Source organism: Mesocricetus auratus, unplaced genomic scaffold, assembly GCF_017639785.1.
Source record: "Mesocricetus auratus isolate SY011 unplaced genomic scaffold, BCM_Maur_2.0 Super-Scaffold_100011, whole genome shotgun sequence".
In the NCBI taxonomy this organism is placed as follows: Eukaryota; Metazoa; Chordata; class Mammalia; order Rodentia; family Cricetidae; genus Mesocricetus; species Mesocricetus auratus.
This window is the reverse complement of record NW_024429195.1, coordinates 24,551,121-24,571,653: the sequence shown is the minus strand read 5'-3', so window position 1 is coordinate 24,571,653 and position 20,533 is coordinate 24,551,121. Positions and strand designations below refer to the sequence as shown.

The 20,533-nt window shown below is 40.8% G+C and overlaps 1 long non-coding RNA gene across 1 annotated transcript; it reads left to right on the top strand.

Moving 5' to 3' along the window:
* Positions 1-10,242: 10,242 nt before the first annotated feature.
* Positions 10,243-19,239, top strand: LOC121143059. The gene is made up of 3 exons (XR_005880194.1): positions 10,243-10,399; positions 11,084-11,156; positions 18,548-19,239. It is a non-coding gene; the product is annotated as an uncharacterized LOC121143059 (long non-coding RNA).
* Positions 19,240-20,533: the final 1,294 nt, after the last annotated feature.

Below are 20,533 nucleotides of genomic sequence, written 5' to 3'. Positions count from 1 at the left end.
TCCCAGAGCTTTGTCATGGAAATCTGTGAGCCTGGAATTGATTAAGAAGTGTGTTTAGATTGACACCTATGGGAGAGTAGAGAAGGAAGCAAGCTCTGTAGAAGATGCTAGGATCTGTGGGGTACCCAGCAAAGCCTGGAGGAAGTCGAGAAGATGGGATCCGGGGTCTGGCAGACTGTTAACAGGAAGAGCTGAATGGCATGGGGTCCATATCTCCCCACCATGGCCTATTGCTCTATGCAGTCTGTCCCTACAAGGAGGCATGAACACTGAGGAGCAATTTTCTGCAGTCTCCATGATCTCCAAAGGGATCTCTGAGCTGAGGACATCTGTACATCTGTGTGGTATCATAATTCATGATCTTACGAAATGATTACTTGACTACAGTGGGGTTATATGAGTGATATGACCTTGCATCTACCTCAGAGGGTGTGAAGTAACTTTAGAGGTAACACCTGTAGGTATCAGACTGAAACCTCTAAAGTCTATCTGTGAATTCCTATGCCTTTGTAACTCTATAGGAGCCATCTGTAAATTTATTACTATTTAATTTAAAGCTTTTGAAAAATTCTCTCTCTCTTTCTCTCTCTCTCTCTTTCTCTCTCTCTCTCTCTCTCTCTCTGTGTGTGTGTGTGTGTGTGTGTGTGTGTGTGTGTGTGTGTGTGTATGTTCCTCATGTACAGGTATCATAGGAGGCTACTGGAGGACATCAAATCCACTGGCTCTAGAGCTGCAGGTGTTTGTAAGTGGCTGCATGGTGATCCTAAGGACTGAACTGGGGTCATGTAGGAGAGGAGCATGGACAATTAACCCATGAGCATCTCTTCAGTCCTAGCTGTTCTATCATTTTGTGTCATTTTACATGAGTCCAATGGTTGCTCATAAATTCATCTAGAATTAGTCTTTTTTGAGTAGAGGTTGCTGGGACTAGACCCCAGGGCTGTCTGCGTCTTAGTCAAGTTGTCTTCAGCTGAGCTGTACTCCAGACTAGGAATAGATCTTTCCAAGAACATTCAACTGTAAGTGAAATATTTTGTTTGCACCATTAAAACACAGTAATGCTATAATAGCAATAATATTTTTTAGAATGCTCATTTTCTAAGCTGATGATTGTGCTTCAATATAATTTAAACTATCCTGTATATCTGCCCATTAACAGCATACAGAAACTTAAATAATGGTAATTTTGTTTGAAGCATCCACAGGAGGTCAGAGATTTATAGAAAGGAGAATGCCACATTACAAAGAACAAACATATTATTTACTTTCTTTCACTGTGATGATAAATGCAGTAATTAAACTGTGAACGTGAACTCACTCTTGAGCCAGAATCACAGGCCATCATCGCACACAGCATGCTGGAGTAGCAGCAACTCATTCTCGGGGTCCACATCCAGCTCTATAATCCCTGTTGCAAGTAAGACATACATATAGGGAAATAAAAGTGCTAAGATTGCTTATAGCCAGTTCACTCCTGGTAATCATTCTATATTTAAGTGGTGACCATTGAATAAAACAAAGTACTCAAGATATAAATTTGTTAATTCACAATGCCTCTATAAAACTGTCTAGGAAATTCATTTTCGAAGGGAAAGAAGTCTTCGGTCAGCAAATCCAAATTGTTCGTGAATTCATTGAAGAGCCCAGGCAGTTCTCAGGGCCAATGCGGCATGAGGAGCTTGCCTGTAGATTAGACAGAGATGGGTATCCTGGTTTCCTTGGTCATGGAGATCATAACTTCACAAAATTGAGAGTTTCTTGAGGTGAGTACATAAACTCAGCGTGTGTGTGTGTGTTTGTATAGTTTCAGGCACTCAGCTCAAGGCAGTCTTGAGTAAGCATGAGTAGACACAGGAGCAGACCGATGCTTAGTTCTATAAGCATTTTTCCAGATTCCTTTACTAGCATATGCAGAGGTTCTGGGTTTTGTTCCTAGCATGACAGTGAGGTAAATGAAATGAAAAACTAAAATAATAAAGTAAATAATAAGGCACATTATTTCAATTTTGATGAAAAGGCAAAGTAAGGATTTTGAAGGAAGTGACTCAGACAGTCTTCAGGCACAAGCAGTTTGGGTTGTCCATAGGGTTTGGCACAGTTTTGGGTAGTTTCTAAAATGAGCATTGAAGTCCTCTGTTCCACATTAAGGGAGACTATTGGTAGATGCAGCAAAATGTTTGGGGAAGGTCATTGTTCCTCGGTGGAAAGAACATGAGCTAGGGCTTCATCATCAGCTCTAGTTGGTTTTTCTACATGACTGCGTAATCCCTTCTCTGACAGTCGTGCGGTCCTTCACCTTTTCCGCCATCACTGACGTAGTCCTTCTGAAACATCACTGGTGTGGCAGCTTGGACCCATCCCTTAATTTTCCCATCACATTTTTTTTCTCTATTATTGTCACATATCAAATGTACATGAAGATGGGAGAACTAATCTCACAGGTCTAATTTTGGATTGTGGGGAATTATTATTTCTCACAGTCACTGCACAGACTGCCCAGATTCATCCATATTAACCTATTTGAGGTAAATATGAGAGGATAAGGAAGAGTAGAGGATGAACCTGATATTAAGGTATATTATATTCAATAGACATGCTGTCAGTCAATCATTTGTGGTATGCATGGATTGCATGCATGAATATCTAGACTTTTTTTTTTAAAGTTTGTGTTTCAGTTAACTACTTAAAAGTAAAATGAGACATAGATTGCCAGAAAGTGGAACACATGAAAAATTCTGTTTTCTTCTTGGCCCACTGCCCAAAACTGTCCTAGTTACATGATATTCTCACAGAGCACAAATTCAGGATTGTTGACATTTTTCAAAACTCATTTGAAAAATATGGCAATAAAATGTCACCAATTAGCAAAGTAAAGCAAAATAAGTATGGGTCAAGTTGCAATGGAAACGGCGAGCATGGTGCACCACACCCAGCTCTGTGCTCCTTTGTGCTTACAACACATCTCCATGAGAACCTGCTGCTGTGGGACTGACTGTGTTTCAATGACAGGGGTGAAATGGTGAAGAGCTCCAGTATCCCATGCGCAATCTAAGTCTACTGGGCAGGGCAAGTTTGTTCTGTGAAGGAAAGGGTGATCTAGAAGGGCCTCCTGGAGGAAGCGTCAGTTAAGTGTGGTCTAAAAGAGACATATATCAGGCTGAAGGCTGGGAGTCCTGGGATATCTTACAGTTTGATGAGCAAGGAAAAGGAACAATGGACAGTTGAGAAAAGGCCAGTGCGCATATACCTGCAAGGTCCCTTGGCTGCCAGTGTTGCTAGGGTTTTATTCTAAAAATCTCTTTCCAAATTCATTCATTTTCCAGCAAGTCTCATAATTTCATTTTATTTATAGCTATATAATATCCCATATTTCTATATCCATTCATTTGTTCCTAACACGAAAAAGCAGCTTACTCCAGTTCCAAGAAAACTCCAACTTAATTCCAGTTCCAGAGGATCTGGCACCCTCTTCTGGCCTCTGAAGGCATGTGCACTCACATTCGCCCACACAGACTCACATAGACATAATTAAAAATTAATATTTAAGCAAAGCAACAAAACTCCTTAATAACTTGACAGCACGTGAATTCATGGTAAAATTAATAAAGTGAAAATGCAAAACTGGTAAAAAAAATCCTCTGTTCAAACCAAGGTCGTTTGTTTCTGGCTCTCTTTGTTTGAGACAAAGTCTCCCTATGTACACCACGCTGTCCCTGAACATGTTTCCCTTCTTCTCTCTTGAATTCCTAGAGGTGTGGCTATAGGTGAGCGCATCATATCCACTAGAGTATGCAAGAGTAAATTATATAAACTTTCCAAGTCATTTCTGCCTTTGGGCCACTTAAAGGAAACATTGCAATACTACTCAATACATGAGGATTGTGTGGGGATTAATTCAGGTGCTTCATGAATGAGCACAGCATGTATTAAATGGGAACAATACCATTTCCATGTTAGTATTTTTAAAGTTAAATATTCTGTTACCTCAAGTCAGTCAGTACCTAAAATAATTTCATTGCATATGAGACTTTAAGCACAATCTATGAGGGGAAAACTACTGGCTGAAAATTTAACAGTTTCCTGACATCTCAAGCTGGGAAGGTGAGAGAGATTGTCACAGGAAGGTCACACTCCTAATGGAGGTCAGCAGCTTGTGACAAGGACAACCAGATCCCAGGGATTAAGGGTAGTAGTTTATTAAGTGGTGCTTTGCACCTGCGCACTGCAGCTCCGTAATAAAGCAGAAGACCAACCTGTGTTCACTTGGGAAGGGGTAGTTGCTTTGTTCTCAGCACCTGCTACATGTTACATAAGCCTGTGTATGTGGGTTTTACCCAGGAATTGCTCCCTTCAGTTCACTCTGAGATGCCTTGTTCTGTGTTCTCCTGTTGATGCCTCCTTGGATCCATTGCTCTCCATTTCATACTAAGACATTATGTATTTTCATAATAATGTCAATCAAATACCTAGCATTCCCAATGACTTTTCTTAAAATTATCTACCTCTGCAACACAGGCTTAATGTTTATTTTTCATTCATAAAGTAACTGAATTTTTGGGTAGTTTATATTATTACCTGAGGTCCACAGACAGTCTTAGTTTGCTTTCTGTTGCTGTAATAAATCCTCCCCATAACTACCTAGGGGAGGAAGGGGTTTGTTTTGATTATAGGGAAGTAAGGTCAGGAACTCAAAAGCAGGAACTGAAGCAAAGACCATGGAAGAATGTTGCTTAGGCTCGCTCAACACCTCCTGTTCAGCTTGCTCAGTACCACCTACCCACAGTTGTCACTACCCACAGTGGGTTTGGTTGGCCTGCCTATAGTAATCATTAAATTCAGAAAATGCCCCACTGAAATGCCCACAGGCCAATCTGGTGGAGGGAACTCCTCTATTGGGTTTCTTTTCCTGCATGTGTTGAGTTGATATCTACAACTGACAGTAACCCCAGGATTAATGAGAAAGTTGCTTTACATGCAATTGCTGAGCCCATGTTCCCTCCATAAGAAATACTCAAATGTCACTTGTTTCTTCCAAGAAGGATCAAGGCATATTACTCCACCATACTCATTGTGGTGGTTCATTCTTTATGAACATTTCTTAAATGCTTGATGTGTCGTAGGCAGGGCTTTGATATTTGGTGTATGGTGATAAGACTCATGAGTACATTCCGTGATCAGTGGCTTTAAACTCTGAGGTGAAGGCACCGAATAACAGAGTATATTCAAGAATCAATAGTGTAAGCTCTAACATTTGCGAGGAACTAATTGAAAAGTTACTAAGATTGGCAAATTGTAGATAGTGTGTCAGTGTCCAGCTTAGAACTGAATGTCTTTCAGATGAGAAACTATTTTTGGGGGGGTGGGTTGAGACAGGGTTTCTATGTATTGTTTTAGAGTCTGTCCTGGAACTCGCTCTGTAGACCAGGCTGGCCTCAAACTCACAAAGATCTGCCTACCTCTGCCTCCCAAGTGCTGGGATTAAAGGTGAGCACTACCAATGCCCAATGAGAAGCTATTTTGATGGTTTAAATATTAAGAAGAAAGCAAATAAGCAAAAATGAAAAAAATGAAAGAATTACAGAAGCCAAGATAGTGTCTAAGACAGGTTAGCTTAATGCTCTACTGAAGACATGGTCCAGCATGCAAAGGAGAGGGCCAGAGAAGCAGGTCACCCACTGAGATGAAAGACTCCTGCAGGGTTCTGACCACAGTGCGGAAAAGGGGATATGTTCCAGAATGTTCTGAAAACCATCCCAAAGTTTTAGACATAAAAAAGTCACACTGCTTGCCTGTTCTGTTTGAGCAGCATTGTAGAAACATAGAAAGCTCGGGAGTGACACACCATCAGAGACTCTTGCACAAATATAGGCAATGGTAAATATTAAACATCACCAGAACATTTCAACCTCAAAATCACCTCCTACACAGACATATCCACCCGATACCTTTCCATGGTTTCCTACACGTTGGGACACATGAATCTAGTGGGGACCATGCAAACAAGAAAGGGAGGAGACTGGGAGACTGGTCAGGCTTCCTTCTGCCTTTGGCATAGCCAGTCCTTCACAAGTTTGAAGGAATTGCTTGATTTTCCCTAGCTCTTTGCCAATGTAACACAGCCTTGGTGTGTTAGCACTCTTTCTTTCTCTTTTTCATCTCTAAAATTCATAGATCTGTTCCAGATGCAGTGGATTTGGGGCTTGCAGAGGGGAGTGAGCCAGATCTCATGCAGCTCAGTCTGGCCTTGGACTTGAGGCCTCTGCTCTCATGGTGCTTTGTTGCAGGGTGGGCCATCACACAATTCTCAGTGGGCGTCTGGGCAAGTTTTGGAATGAGCCTGACTTCTTCACTATTTTTTGGTAAAGAGCTCTTCAAAATTTTTGTCACAAGTAAAAAATGTAATCTGGGAGGTTATGTATAAGACGACTTCATTTAGCTCACCAAGTGATTTCTACAATCCTTTTTGGCAGTTCACTTTTGATGGGACTCTGAAATGCTCTGTTTAAGAGCCTACTTTTCTTCCCTTTCAACACCTTCACTTTCTTATTTCTTTGTTTTCGCTTTCTCTTTTTTATTTTATTTTTTGTTTCCTGGCTTCCTTTAAGTTCCCCTTAAAGTTCTGCTCCTCTAACCTTACCTTCCAAGTCCTGGGATGACAGACAGATGTGACCAAGCCCATAATTCCTAGCTGCTTCTTAATTACCCCCACTAAATTTTACCAACACATTCTCCCCATGAATGCTGGCCCCGTTTTGTTTTAATAATCAAGGTTCTACAGGTCTAATATGTTCTCATTGTCTGAATGTTCTGAGGTCTTGTAGTTATAAATGTTGTGGTCCTATAATGAGAGTCAACCTAACAACCTAAAATTTTCAAATTTATTAAATTGGCAGAGATAAAGCAAATAGCTTCACCTCAACCATAACAATCACTAGCCAAAACATATTCTTAATTATGAAATGTAGCTTTGTTAGTCACTTTTCCATGACTATAACAAATTCCTGATATAATTAACTTACTAAGAGCAAAGGTTTATTTGGCTCCTAGATTTGGAGTTTTATTTATCCATGGGTCTTTAGCTGATACTTGTAAGTCTGTGGCAAGTAGGGGGATGCATGCTGGAGAAAAAAAAAACCCTCACCACCTTGCCATGTGTAGAACAGAAAGTGAAAGGAAAGTCTTGGTCCTACTACTGTCTCCTCTACAGGCACATACCTGATGACCAGATGATTTCCTACCACTAGCCCCCATCTCTTCATGTTCCCCACACCTCCCAACAACACCTGGATTTGGCAATGAAGCTTTTACCACATGGTTCTGTGGGAGCACATAATATCCACACTAAATGAACAGTCTTCATCTCTGATGATGATATTTCTATGCTGGAAACGTAGTTAAGGGGTCCTATGAATGGAGGAAGGTTGGGAATCTGTTTGGAGAGAACCAAGGAAAATGATAACACTAGAAGAAAAATAAACCAAAGAATGAAACTGCAGTGTGGCATTAAGGGGAGGACAGAATAAGAGACCTTGAGAAATCAGAATAGTAATTTGGGGACTGACAGGATAGGGCATGTCAGAAAGATCTTAATGACTCATTGAGGTGTCAATTAGAGTGATAGTGTCCTCAAAAGCTACAGAATGAACTGGGAAGTTGATTTAAGTTGTTGCTCCTTAACTTGTACCAGAGGCTCAAAGCTCCATTAAGGGAGGTTTCCTGAGCAAATTCGAGGCCAGCCTGGGCTACAAATTTAAGATAGTTGTGGTGGCATATGCAGGTAAGATTTGCTAAAGGAGGCACAGAGAGGCCTCAAAGAGATTCCATGCTGCTGAAGGAGCAATATGCCAGATTATGGGTAAACCACAACCTCGTAGCAATATATAGATTAATAGAAATGGGTTAAAAATTAAGACAGAGATAGCCAATAAGAAGCTTAAGCCATCAGCCAACAGTTTAATAATTAATATGTCTCTGTGTGCTTATTTGGGGCAGAAGGGTGGCGGGACCTGGAGAGACAGAAACTTTCACCTACACTTGCTCCTTAACCCATGTGAACTTGATAGAAACAGAAAATCTGCTGAGGTCTGTCAAGAGAGATCTACATATCAGTAAAATTTCAGGTGATTTGTACACGTATTAAAGCTGGAGGAATGCTAAGCAATGATTCAATGTGGTGGCCACATTCAAAATCAGAAAGAAAAAAAAACATTTGGAAAGGGCAAAGCATTTACTATAAATAAAGCAACTCATACTCACAGGGAGACTGGAACTAACATCCTCAGAGCAGATGTCACAGTGAATGTCACTGAATGTCAAAAGGCCCCAAGGGCTGTGGAATCTGCAATGGAAAGAAGGCTTCTCTGGTAGCTAATGTGTCAGCTCTTCGGTCAGTGGGTTTTTATGAGGTATAACCATGTGACTTTTCATGGTATACATCTGTTTTGAATACACCAACTTCATTGTTATACGTGTATATGTCCTTGCATATGCTAGTGCATGTATATGTGTGTATGTGCGCAGACTGGAGGGCAACCTCACTTGTCATTCTTGGGAAGACCATTCACCTCCTTTGAAAAAGGGTTTCCCATTGGCCTATGGCTTTCTAGGTACGCCAGGCTGGCAAGTCACTGAGCCCCAAGGATTCTCCTATGTCCACCTCATCAACATCAGAATTATGAGTGTGCCATTGTACCTGGCATTTTTTGCTTATATTTTTGGGATTAAGCTCAAGTCATCCTGCTTGTAAAGTAAATACTTCACTGACCTAGCCATACCTTTTCATTTTAAATTGCATTACATCGTGAATCTTATTGCATCCGCAGTGGAAGCTGTGGGCAAAAGTAAAGATGAGGAGGCCTGGGAGGTGAGAACAGCCAAGCAAGCCTGTCTCATAGTCAAGACACCAATTTTCTAGTGGTTTCACACATGAAATGCAAATTTTTCTTAGGCAAAAGAGAGTGAGAGACAATTCTGAATTTTGCAGCCAAATATGGTGCTCTTTCAAAAATGTTGGCACAATAATATACTGAATTTTGACAGCAATTTTAAATAAATCCCGTTCTGAGGCCTGTTCTGCAATCGTAACTTAAAGGCTAATGTAATAAAGAAGTATTTTAAAAGAAATGAATGTTCAGAACTAAAAACTATTATATGTTGAATGCGCGAAGTTCAGTACATTTTAATAGGAAAACGTAATCATTGCTATAAGCAGGCAACTGAAACCATTTTAGAAAGGTTTTGTAACCCAAACTAGCTAACATTTATTAAAAATGTGTAAGTAGGCAGGATATGGATTTTAGGAAAAATATCACTAGTGAGATGGTAAAAATTATTCTAAAATTGCTCTCTAAATGCCAAATATATACCACAACTGCACACAAGTTGAGCTGTTTTCAGTAACCTTCAGCTAAATCCCTTCTAGGAACTGAACTTAACGGTAACTATGGCAGCCTGGCTGCTGCGCTTCCCAGTCAGTGGTGATGTGATGAAGGTCTTGCCCCTCTCCCTTCTCTCCACACTTTTATGTGCATATCACACAGGTATAGCTTGGCAGGCTGGCACAGTGATGCTGATAAAAGTTTCTGGAAAACACAAAGAATGCATTTGAATTGCACGGATTCCATATTACATGTTACATATTTAAGATAAAGAGGACAAGCTGTTTCCATTGGCATCTTGATCACTAAACACATAAGAAATTGGTTGGAAGCAGGGACTAGAGAGGGGTCAGTGGGTAAAGTGCTTACTCCACGAGCATGCAAATGTGAGTTCAGATCCCCGGCACCAGCATGAAAAACCCAGGTGTGGTGGGGTGTGCTTGTAATCCTTGAGCTGGCAGGTTGAAGACAGAAGGACAGCGAGTCTGAGTCAGTGAGCTCAGGGCAACGAGCAGCAAGGTCAGTGAGGGACCCTGTCTCAAGAATCAAGGAGAATCATGGAGAAAGACATCAAATACAGCCTGCTGCCTCATATGCAAGGGTACATGCACATTCGTGCACACACACACACAGAGAACACAGAACTTTACTCAATCAGTGTGGTATTATTCAGGCTTTACCTATGTAGAAACAAGTTTACTGAAGTTCAAGTAGGTTCCTGAAGGTTTTCTTAAATGTTACAAAAGAAGGAAAACCAACAACAAAAGCTTAGTGAGAATGTCCTAAACGTGGTCAATACAGCATAATAAAAATTTGTTTGACAAGACTCAACACTTGTCTTTCAGAAGGGCTGCCAGGAGCTGAAGCAGAAACACAGATGGAAAAGACCAGGGGCAATGGACAGAGTCACCCAGTAACCCTTTCCACATGCTTCCGAGCAGCTAGCTTCAAGACCTCACATTTCTGGGGCAGCCTCAGACCTTCACTGAAGGCCTGGAGTTCAAATCTGAATGGAAATATTTGTAAGTACAGATACTGTAAATACAGATAGGTTATCTGTTACCAGCACATGCTGCTCTTGCAAAGGGCCCATGTTTGGTGTCCAGCACCATGCTGGGTAGGTTACAACTACCTGCAATTCCAGCTCAATGGGATTCAACTAATGCCCTCTTTTGGCATGTATGGGCACCTACCCTCACAAGCACATCCCCAAGCATAGGCACACATGCATACACATTCAATTAATTAATTCATTTAAAAAAGTGAAGCCATTTGAGGGGAGTGTTCCTTTCCACAAACATGTCTTTCATACACATTCACAAATATGCATATTATTTTGCATAAAACATGTACTTCGATGTTTTTTAAAAGATCTTCATCAAAGAACAAACTGATTCTTCTACAGACATTGGAGGTGATCTCAACCATAGAGGAGACAATGTTAACAAACACACTCTTATTGATACTAGAAACAGCGTTTGCTGGTCAGAGATAAAATTACAGTGTCTTTTCCCAAGTAACGGAAAACACACAAGTGAGTGTCATATTGTGGATATGAATATTGCATAGAAAGTACAGATAGAACCGACATGCCACAGCAACGCAAAGCGTGGAAACGTGTCGCGAACCTTCTGCATCCTTTTCAGGAAACTGGACTCATAACACCTCCACTTGCTTATGTACCGTTTTTCCTGTTTTGTCTCCAGTGGGGCTTGTTCCGAGGCTGCAGAGAGAGGACTAGGATCCATTCATGAACCACCTGTGGCTGCACTGTTGGAGGTAAGTGCAAAGCAGTGGGAGGTGACAAAGCTTGCTCCAGACTCCCAAAGGCTTGTTTACTTTCCCTTGTGGCTGTTTCTGGCAGAAATGACTTCCAACTGCGGCAGGAAAGTCCCAAGCCCTCTGACTGCCATGTGTGGAGGCCTGAGCTGACTGTGCAAGCATCTAGCTGAGCCTCCAGAATTCCAAAGCCAGTGAGAAGCCCTGAATGCTAAAGTGGTGACAATGGACATCTCATCTGCATAGTTATTTATGAAGGAGTGGGTCTGACCCTTTACTGACTTCTGACCAGACTGAAACCAGGTCCCGAGCATTTTGCAACCAGATTTTCTAACTTAACTGAATCCAGAAGCTTTACCTCTGCACTAACAACTGAGGCTCTACGACCAAAACTGCAGACATGGATATAGTTTTGCTGGCAACCGGGAGGGTTATCTGTGAACTCTGCCTGGGGGGGAGACTAAAAATTTTTATTCAACTCTTCCCATTTCACAGAATTCTCTTCTTCCAAGACAGTGTTTTATGTAGTCTTACGTAGCCTAGATTGGCCACAAAATCATTGTATGTTTAGGGATAATATTGAATTCATGATCCTCTACCTCTGGTGTGTTGGGATCACAGCTATGTACAATTATTCCTGTATATGTGGCACTGGACTTCATGCACAACGGACAAGCATAATCAACCAAGAGGCATCCCCAGAAGTCTTCACTGTGCTCTCGAAGCTAAGTGATTCTGCTTGGTCTTGTTTTTTTTTGGTTTTTTTGGTTTTTGAGACAGTTTCTCTGTATTGTTTTGGATGCTGTCCTGGAACTAGCTCTGTAGACCAGGCTGGCCTTGAAACTCACAGAGATCCACCTGCCTCTGCCTCCCTAGTGCTGGGATTAAAGGCGTGTGCCACCAACACTCGGCTCTGCTTGGTCTTGATAGTGAACTAGTTTGCAGAAACTCAAAGTTCACATTTTGAAGTTTGGTTCTGAAAGTTATACCTGGTGTCTTATTTAGGGTTTCTATTGCTGAGAAGATACACAATGACCATTGCAACTCTTATAAAGGAAAATATTTAATTGGAGCTGGCTTACAGTTTCAGACGTTTAGTCCAGTATTATCATAGCAAGAAGCATGGTGTCACACGGGCAGATGTGTTGCTGTAGAGGTAGCTGAGAGTTCTATATCTTGGTACACAGGCAACAGGAAAAGACAGAGTGTCATACTAGGCCTGGCTTGAGCATCTGAAACCCCAAAGTCCACCCCCACTGACATACTTCCTCCAACAAGACCACACCTACTCCAATAAGGTCACATCTCCTGATAGCTAACTCTCTATTTTCTTTCAAACCATCATACCTGCGTTGTTTAATTTCTGTTTCCAGGCCATTGACTTAAAGTATTTTTCTCTCTTCCACTGAAGAGAGTGACATGCAATGCTTTAAAGACTTGATATCTCCATACAATTGTAGGATACATTTTTTTATTTTATATTTTTTTTATTTTAGAAACCATCTTATTTTACATATAAATCCTCCCATTCCCTTGTCCTCCTATCCTCCCATGCTTTCCACTGACCCCCCCCCAACCCACCCTTCACCCACTTCAAAGGATAATGAGACCCTCCACTGCAGGGGGGGTCATCAAAGTCCTTCACATCATTTGGGGGGGAGAGCCTAGGTCCTCTTTTGTGTATCTGGGCTGCAATAGTATCTATCCTTCCATAGGGAATGAATGGGCTCCCAATGTCCATTTGTGCATTACGGATAAACACTGGCTCCTCTCTTAGAGGTCCCATAGACTGACCAGGCCTCCCAGCTGGCACCCACATTCAGAGGGCTTGGTTTGGTCCAAGGCTGGTTCCCAGCTTTGCGGCTAGGGTCTCTGTGCTCTCAAGAGGTCAGGTCAACTGATTCAGTGGGTTTCTTCAGCATATTCTTGGCTCCTTTGCTCATCCCACTTCTGTCTCCTCAACTGGATTCCAGGAGTATGGTTCAGTGTTTTGGCTGTGGGTGTTTGCTTCTGCTTTGATCAGCTACTGGATTAAGGCTCTAGGAATGGCAATCAAGGTAGTCACCAATCTCATTTATAGGGGAAGGGCATCAAAGGCAGCTTCTCCACCACTGCCTAAGTTCTTAGTTGGGGTCATCCCTGTGGATCCCAGAATATTTCTCCAGTGCCAGACCTCTCTCCAAACCTATACTGGCTCCCTCTATCAAGGCATCTCCTTTCTTGTCCTCCTCTATCCGTGCCCCGTCTCAGTCCTCCTCCCCTCTCCTCCCCTCCCCTTCCTACCTCCCTCCTCTCTCCCTCCATGCTCGCAATTGGCTCAGGGGTTCTTGTCCCCCTCTCCTTTTTCGGGAGACCATGTGTTCTTCTCTTGGAGTACTCCTTGTTTCCTAGTTTCTCTGGTGTTGTGGATTGGAGGCTGGTAGTCCTTTGTTCTATGTCTAATATCCATATATGAGGGACTCCATAGCATGCTTGTCTTCTGTGACTGGGTTACCTCACTCAAGATGTTTTCTTCCAGTTCCATCAGTATGGCGGTTCCTCAGGAAAATGGGAATCAGTCTACCTCAAGATTCAGCAATTCCACTCTTGGGCATATACCCAAAGAATGCACATTCATTCAACAAAGCACATATGTTCAGCTATGTGCATAGCAGCACTGTTTGTAATAGCCAACCTAGAGGATACATTTCTTATGGATATATGTTTAAAGTCTTAATATCATCCTTATGTTTTAGTTTAAAAACACTAACATAAAATACTTACTAATTACTTAATATCTTCAATTTTTATTTTATCTTTTTAAAAAAATTGTTTGATAGTTTCAAATTTCATACAATATGTTATGATCATATTCCCTCCCACAATGCTTCCCAGATCCATCTCAATTTTGTTTCCTTTTAAAGAGCAAATTGTGCTACTCAAAATATTAATGAATGTGTGATCTTCCATTGGACAGTGATCAACATATAGGGGGATAGACTCTTAGAGAAAACTGACTCTTCCTATGCCCACAGTTAACAATTGCCAGTGGCCTCGTGCTTAGGGATGGGGTTGCATTCCTACCTCCTCTGTCCCAGGTGGAGAATTTGGTATGGTCTGGACTTGCAGAGGTTCTGTGCAGTTCTTTCAAATTTTCTTAAGATTTCTCACACCCTGACAAAAATGGAAAGGGGGTTTTGTCTTCTTTGTTTTATGCCCAACAGAGATACTTTTTGAGCTATTTTATATTTTGAGGTACTGAAAAATCTATACACCTAAGGTCATTTTTTATGGTCAAGTGAGGCTACAGAAGTTTCCAAAGTTCACCCCAGACTTGATGTGGTATGTGTGAAAGTACAACTAAGGCTTCTAAGCAGTTTCACCCCATAGATCCATAATTGGGATAAGCGCTGTAATACATTTTAGAACAAATTTACTCAAGAAATTGTTATTTGGGCAATAGTGAAACTCTGTACACCTATCAACATTTTAAGTTTTTGATTTCAGGTGCCAATACCTGGAAATGTGGGGCTGTCTATTACATTCTGCTTTGTTTCCGAGCCTCGTTTTGTTCTTCAACAAAATAGTATCTCTTATATGCATCAAGAAAAAGTATTTTGAAAATAAAATTATGCAGTGTGTGTAAACAATCTAGCCAGTGAGGAGTTTAAGAGTTGCTTCATGGCCCAGTGACTTCCCAGTTTCCATCATCTATGGAAACACCATCACTCTCAAATTCCACCAATGGTTCTCATTACACCACAGAAAACTCCACTATTCAGAGCAGAGTGATGGAATTTCTTTATTTAGAAAAATCTTCAAATTTCTAAACTGAGATGTATTTCACTCCTGGCTGGTTTCCTTTTCCTGGTAAAAATGGTTTCCATGGTCTGCTGTGTCAATTTTTCTCAGTTGTATAATATATACCCCTTTTAATGGAAAACATTAAACAGGAGTACACCTTAAGGCACAATGCATAATTCACAAAGTGTTCTTTCCATCTGGAACATGTTATGCACTCTTTACTTAATTTTAGTGAAGACTAATTAGATTAGCATTTATCTAATTAAAATGCTCTTAGTTGCAAAACAAAAGCAACAGAAGCAAGAATGAGTTTAACTTGTGGGAAGAATAGCCCTGTTCAATTTACCAGCACCATTGAGCTTCCCCCTGCGATTTTTAGCTTTGCCCCAGGTTTCAGACACATTCATAGACTTTGATACAGGAAATAACCTGCTCCACTTCTGGTGAAATATATTCTACTTAGAGTTTGGGTGGAAAATCAGAAATAATTCCCCAAGTAGTACAAAAGCTGTGAGCAAGCATTGGACAGTAACATGTGTGGACAGGTGAGTTTTCTGTAGAAGACGAAAATCATCCCCTTGGGAATGAATTAAAGGAAAGTGTCTGGGTTCATAAAGATGGCTCCACTCCATCTTGACAAAAGGTCACAGAGTTCAACTGTCTTTATGTGTTTAAGACTAAGCTTGGCTGCTACAGGATGTTTAGGCCTTGGTAGTGGATGCCTTTATCTAAATAACAACAGACTTGGGCTCAGGTGTGTTTACTGTTGACCCTGATCAAGAGATGATGTCAGTGACACTGAGATTCTGGCAGTGAAATGACTCAGGAGCTGGCACACATGTGAGGAGCAGAAGGGAATGAGGAAGAAGTGTCAAGGAAAATAATGGGCGTTAGGGAGGAATTCTTTCACAGCAGCAGCAGGCATATGCCATGGGGAGGTTCCTTTAAACACGACCTGTGCTCTTGGCTTTTACCCCTGTGGTGAATGGAGACTTTGCAGAATTCTGAGTTAGAGCCAGGGAAGCCTTTTGTCATCTCTGTGACCGACTGTGAAGGAACAAAGGCTGATCAAGAGGATTCTGTGCGAGAATCTTACATTAGGTGAGATACAAAGTGCTGATCTACATTAGGAAGAGAGAATTCACTGGTGAAATTTTTATTTTTGAGATTGCTTTGAAGGTTAATTGAAAATTAACTGCTAACACGGGACTAAGTGGGGTAGAAGGCAAATAGAAAAGGTTTTTGAGCATCTTGGAAAAGAGGCATAAAAGGCACCGTTTGGTCCACCAACATCAAAATCCAGACAGAGCCTCCAAGATGCCAGTTAAGTGAGTCTCATTGCAATTTTCCCACAATCCTCACTGCTTTCATCCTCTGTCATGGGCTTCATGTTTCACAGTAGTGGGATGACTAGAGAAGCCACTAGGGTTCTGCCTGCCCATCATACTATTCAGAAGGGAGAAGTTTTCATCAAACTCATCAGATTAAAATCATAAATCTCTCTTAGACCCAATTAGATAATACATCTCCACCTGAGCCCTGCACCAGGGGCCATGGAAGGCCATGTGCTGAGAGCATTTACAAAGGCTCCCCTCTTATATACCAGAATCTAATAATACCTCACAATTATTTTTCCTCATAAACTATCAGAAATTTAAGTTGCCTAGATAGAGTTTTCTTCAGTGCGGCAGCTTGATTTGTGAGTGTTATGTGTGATGTGTGGCAAATGTTTGCTCACATGTGTGGTATATGTACACGCGTGTGGAGGGGAATGTGTACCTGCGCACAACTTAGAGGTCAGAGGAGGAAGGACATCAGGTATATTAGTCCCCGGCTGTAGGTTTTCTCAATGAACACTGGGAGAGGCTAGCAGCTGATCCCCATCTCTGTCTGTCCCTGATAGCATGGGGGTCTCTGGTACGCATGGTCATACCCAGTAGTCTGTATCTTCTACAGTTTGACTTTGAACTGCAAAAGAGAGGGAAGGCTGTGATGAGTACTGGTTTTTGCACCCACACAAATGGGCTCCTTTCTATGAACACACTTGCCTTTGAATGAGCATTCTCTAATCCCTAGGGTAAACATTATCATCAGGGTAGTACTCCATTCTTTTCATTGGAAATCATGTGCTTGTATGATGATTAAAATGTGAACATTCTAATGGTAACTTCTGCAGAAAACCTGGGAAACTTCTAGAAACCTGGGCAAACTTCTCAAAAACCTAGGAATCTTGTTCCTGTTTGTATGATTGGTTTAAAAAGTTTGTTCATACAGGAACCACCATTTGTGGTCATTCAAAATAAAGTCAAGCAAGGTGTCATTAAAACTCTCAATGGGGAGAGTGGTAAGATGACTTGTGGGTAAAGATGACTTGTGGGTAAGAATACTTGAGCTGAGTTCAAATCTCTTGCATGAACTTAGAAGTTGAGTGTGCCTGTTACTTCAGCAATGGTGGACAGAGGTAGGTGAATCTCAACAGAACTACTGGCCACCAAGCCTATCCAAAATGGAGGGCATCCAGTTCAGTAAGAGACCCATTTCAAGGCAACAAGGCAGAGATCAGGATAGAGGGAGACAGCCATAGTATATAGTATGGGCATTGCTTGCATACACACTCATATGCATACAACACACACACACACACACACACACACAGTAGATTAATGTAGACAATAACTAAGTAAGATATTCTATATTGATCTCCTTCTTCCAAAAAAAAAGGGCCTCAGAAAGAGAAAGTTGGGGACTAGTGTAGAAAAACATGTATGATAAGTCTGGGACATCCTGTGGTGACAGAAAGAAGAGTGGTCAACATCATGAGCACAAATGTTTATCTGGAAGTGAGGGCTCCCCTCAGAAAATCTCATCTGTGCTTCTCAAAAGTGTGACAGTCATAGGAAACAAAGGAGGTCTAAGAAGCGCCTGCGTCTATGAGGAGTCTAAGGTATATGGTGACGGCATCAAAGGCAGTGTGACCTTGACACACGACAAGGGTATCAGCTGACAACCAAGGAATCAGAATATCTTGACTGTAGATTATCAAAGAGAATCAATATTTTTGTCAGCTGTTTGGAGTGTGCCCTGAGGTGAAAAGTCTCTGTACTGTCTTTGAAAATTTAAAGAAACGAATCCAGAACTGTCCTACAATAAAGAACTGCAATTAAAAATAATTTAAGTCTCCATTCCTCAAAGAAAACAATCAAAACATTACTGACCTTTAAAGTATGAGCTGGGGACACTAAATCAGCTCTCATAATAATAGAATATATGCTATTGATTGAGGCTAAAGAAAGCACTGTATGTGGCAGGCATCCTTACAACCCTGAATGGCCCCAAAGGAGATGGGAACAGACCAAGTTGAGTGGTGGGGGCCATGACAACTTTGGAAGAGGACAATGCCTGCACAGTCTTTTCTATCTTTTTATATTCTGCCCGAGAATATGCCTGACTGGAAATTCCACTAAAATACCAAATTACACTCATGACATGCTGAAATGGTTTAGTGACTGTCCTGATAGGAAGCAAGCATTGCCAACGCTATAGTGAAGCTCGCATTGATGACTGAAATCCAAGCTCTACTGATAACATGCTTTCCTTCATTCCTGCAGATAGGCCTCTGCGAGCAAGAGCCCCAGAGCGCCCTAACTAAGTGAGGGTTCCAAAGCCAGCAGCCCAAATCGAAGCAGGACGTGTGTTTGTGCAGGTGGTTTGCCAGTGGGAGTCTGAATTCTTTCTGCTTGGTCCACATCAGTTCTTCTGAAACTCTGCCTGTTTGGAAGCTGCCAGCTTTTGAAACAACAGAGGACTCTTTTAAAAAAGTGCTGACACACGATTTATCAAATTATCCTGACTGAAATTCTACTTCCAAATAAAAGAGTCGAGAGGGAAGAAAAATATTTATATGATTAAATACTGAGTTGGTTTTACAGGTCTCCCACATTTAAACATCTGAAATGTGTCAGCTAAGCTTCTTTTAGTGACAACTTACCTGAGAATAGTGTTTCTGAGACACTTCTGTTTCTTTGTATGGCCAAACTGTAAATAGCCCAGTTTCTAGATACACAATTGGTATTTATATTGTCTTTTGCCTTAGCCTTGGAAAATCTTAATGCCTTTGACTATTGAGTTCAAACCCAGGAAGTTTATTTTTGCCATGTATGCTTTTCAGTTGTTTTGTAAACTATTATTGTAAAGTTAGGTCATATGAATACAGAGTCTATGCAAAAGGGGGGTGGTTAAGGGATGTTTTTGACTGGTTCTTAGTATAGGGTATGCAGACTTGGGTCCTGTACATTCAGTTGATGAGGGAAGATAGGGAAGGTGGGAGAGATGGAGGGAAGATGGAAGCAAGGAAAGAAGGGGAAGAGGAGGGGGAGAGGAGGGAAGGGAAAAGAAAAAAGGTGAGGGAAAGGTAGGGAGGGGAAAGGAAGGGAAGGGGAAGGAAGGGAAGGGGCAAAGTGAGTAGGGGAGAGACATACACAGGGTCTCTGTCTCTTCCAGTGGCTCTGTCAGGCATGACTAGTCCAGTATCTGAATCAATATCCTAGCTCATCATCAATAATGTTTATAAACATTAAATACTCTGAATGTGATTATTATTTTATTGTTTTATTTGAATTTGTGATAATAATTAAATATGTATTTTCAAATTTTCTGGCCACAAGAAGTTGAAATTTAACGTATTTTTGGTATATTGAAATTTAGAAGTGACTTCCAATAAAATCATGTAACTTCTTTATATAAAAAGGAGTCATAGTTAGTGGTGGTTTTGATGAGCAGTTTCTTTCAAACTTTAAGTACTGTAGAAGAGAAATAAGTCTATAATTCAGATCTTTTAAAATAACTTGTTTCATTAGCAGTATATTCAGAAGAGTAACATTTAAATTTTGTTTTGATTATATTATTTTAATGTATTTTTGTTTTCAGTGTTTCAAGAATGAATTAATACTTATTCAGCTATTTATAGATGAATTTAAGTCAAAATAACAGTCTTAATGTGTGAAAAAAAGATAAAGTGGAAAAATAAAAAAAAATAGAAAACAAATGTTGTTTTTTCAAGGATTGGGGCTTGGTAACCGGTACTAGCTGCCATTTGCCATTCTAGGCACTGTGTGTTTGATATGTCAACAATCCTTAAACCTTTCCATTTTACAAATCTCATTAATAAAGTTTATTTGGGCATGAGGTTCACCTGAACAGCCAAGAAGCATTATATGTTCATTTTCTTTCAGCAGCTATGTTCCTAGGAACTCACGACCAACATGGATGGACCAGTATATACTCTTAATAATCCTTTTTGATAAGTGACAAGAATAAGTCTCACAATATGAAAGAATCTCAGGACTGAAAATATTTATATTTTAAAATAACGGTCTTATTGGTTAACTGTTAAATGTAGCAAGAAGGGTAATTAGCCAATGATGAATAAAAGAATCAGATCAGCATTCAGAGACAAGTGAAAACAGTACTCTAAGTGTCAGAGCATCCAAGTATCTGAGAGGAGGTCAGAGAACAGAATCTCAGAATTAGCATTGAACTGAACTGTGGGCTGAACAGCTCTTACGAATTTCATCTTCTATCTAAGGCTTCTGATT